We start from the raw sequence: 3195 nt of genomic DNA on the forward strand, positions 1-3195 counted from the left end.
ATTTTATCTGTTGATATTATTTTTCTGTCTTTGGCATAGTTTGGAAATTTCTTACATCCTATGAATTTTATATATTACTTGTGATTACAAAATATAGCAAGAGTGCAATGTTATGAATAACTCTTGATCTCTGGACAGAAATGTAAGTGCCATAATAAAAAAAATGTGACAGTACCCAATTGGACTATGTTTGTCTAAATATTTTTCATACATACCTTTGCATTTTAAGGCATTTTCATTTCAATATATGTTGTTGATATATCCTTTAAATTTCCTACAGAAAATGTCATAAATCACTTGTTCAAGTGATTTAAAAACAAGTATTAATTTCTTTTAATAAAGGACAGTTACCAGCATTTCACATTTTGTATACTCTATCTCTGAGTATTTAATTTTTTTATTTTAATATTTTATTATAAATTATATTGAGAAAATTACATTAAAAAACAACTTACTAAATATGGTCTGGGCAAACTTTTAAGAGATATTCAGTTTCTAGTTAAAAACCTATATTGTATGCATCTTTCTTATTATGTGATAGATTTATTCATGTGAATCAACATTTTTTATGTTAATGATTTTTTATGATTATGGCAAGGTTACTATCATGACAAAGAAGTTATAATATCATTACTGATAATAATATCACATTCTCAGACCACTCAGAAATAAGAAAAATAAACCTTTATATGTGAATTACATAATTTATATTTCTATGATTTAAAACCTTTACAAAACCAGAAAATATTTGTTGCACAGGATTTATTATTAAGCAATAAACTTCTAAAATGTTGAAGACCTAAAACCAAAATATCATATTTTAAAGGACTTAGTATGAGTAAAACTATTTCTATCTAGCTCCCTGATATAAATTAAAGATGTACTTTATATACTCTAAACTAATGTATATTTTGAGCATATATAAGTTGAGAGTGTATGGTACTTTTATAAAACAAAAAGATATATATATATATATATATATATATATATATATATATATATATATAAACAGTTATTGCAAACCTGAATTATTATAAGAAAAAATAGGAGGAAACTGACTTACCATATGTAAATTTGAGTATCTAAGATTGCAAAGATAAGCCTTCCAGCTTAGCAGGATAGTGAAAGTTCTGCATTTTCAAACATAATTTGATGGAAATAGGTTTTCCATAAGAGATAGCAAAATATTCACACTTCTCTGAACTGTCAATCAGACTCACACATCAAAAGAATTTCTGAAAGAAAAGTTTTTCTCGAACTAAATATTCTAAATTATGGAAATTCAAAGACAAGGAATGAAAAGAGAAATTATAATGAAGTTGCTTTTCTGTTTGAACATATTCTTCTAAAATATTACAAAATAGAAAAGGTAATACTCATGCTATGGTTTGGATCAATTTCTCCCACATGTTCCTCTGTTAAAGAGCTCATTTCTATAGTAACAATTGTAAGTGGTATTGTGGGCACTCACCTAACAATGGGTTGGGAGAGTCTTAAGTTATTGCAACTGTATCCTCCAGTGGGATTGTGGGAGGCTGGTCATTATTCATCTACTTTCTTCTTCTTCCAACTATAAAATGGGAATGGTTTTGCCACATCACATACCCCACCAGAATGTTCTGCCTCACTATAATCCCAACCAAACGTATACCTAATCTTAGGCAATAGCCCCCAAAACCACAGCTCAAGATCATATTTGTGATTCTATAGGAAACTGACTTCAATTACTGTGTGATGATGACAGAAATTTATATTATCTTAAAGTATTCGTTTTTAAGGCTCCAACTGATATTCTGCTATACTCAGAGATCAATGACTCATTCATCCATCATAGGAGGGAGTTACTTCTGAAGCAGATAGTAACACATAAACCCAGAGACAGACATTATGGAGAGAGAGAGAGAGAGAGAGAGAGAGAGAGAGAGAGAGAGAGAGAGAGTAACAAACACAACTCTAAAAGAGATATTTCCATCAAATTCCTCTCATGAGGACCTAAGGAATCGCCAGCGTAAGAGGAAGCAGGAGTGGGGAAGAAACAGGAGACAGAGAACAAGGGTCTCTTATACAACTGAGCAAAGCTCATGTGCACTCAGAAAGACTGAAGCAGAAATCACTCAGCCTACACAGATCTCACTATGTCCACGATAGCTTTCAGTTTAGTAGTTTTATGAGACTTCTGAATGTGTAAACAAGTGGGTCTCTGATTCTTATATATTCCCTTGGGGCTTATTTTATATTTCTCTTGACTTGTCCAACTTTTATATGATGGTTTTTGTTTTACACATATTTTTTAATTTTTTAAATGATTTTTTGTAAGTTTTACATCGTGCACTCCAGTTCTGCTCATGTCCCCTTTCCCTCATATCTTCCTTTCTCCCTTGAAACTTCCCAAATAACACAGAGAGAGAGAGAGAGAGAGAGAGAGAGAGAGAGAGAGAGAGAGAGAGAGAGAGAGAGAGAGAGAGAAATTTTGTCATGGAAGCTGTAGGATGTCACATTGTGTCCTACAGAATATTCTTCTGTCTGTACATCTTCACTTGCAAATGTTCATTGCAATGAGTCATTGGTCTGGTTCTAGATCTCTGGCTTTTGTGACACAATCAATATTAGATCCTGAGTAGGCTTCTGCCCAGTCATCATGATAATTCCCTGTGTCACGGAGATTCTGCATCTTTCAATAAGAAGGACTGGCCTTCTATGTATCCTAACTGTTCACAGATGATATAGTTTGGGGTAGGCCAACTCAGAGCCCTAGATCTAGGCTTGGATGGTAGCTGAGCTGGTCAGCACACAGGTTATCCCTTATTTTTACCACCAGGACAAGCTCTTAAGCAGTGCTTCAGCTAGACCAACCAATGGTATCATCAGGAGGCAAGAGTCAGCTCTCCTACTTTCATGCTCTTGGGGCTTGCTCAACCTCACCCATGCCTCCATATCCAGCTCCACTTGCTCCCCAATCAAGGTGTGATGGCTACTCTCCCAAGTCTTGCAGCTATCAAGAGCAGAGCTGTCAAGAGAACTGAGCCAACTTTTCTACTCTCACCTATTTGGGCTTCTCCACCTATGCCTTCATCATCAGGGCCAGCTTCACTGTTTTGTCCAGAAGTGATGCAGGGCCCGCTTTACCCAGTGTTACAGCCAGTGAGAAGGCAGGCAGTACTAGATATCCCACCCTCATGATTCCAGAACCCCTTT

Source organism: Arvicanthis niloticus, chromosome 19 (assembly GCF_011762505.2).
Source record: "Arvicanthis niloticus isolate mArvNil1 chromosome 19, mArvNil1.pat.X, whole genome shotgun sequence".
NCBI lineage: Eukaryota > Metazoa > Chordata > Mammalia > Rodentia > Muridae > Arvicanthis > Arvicanthis niloticus.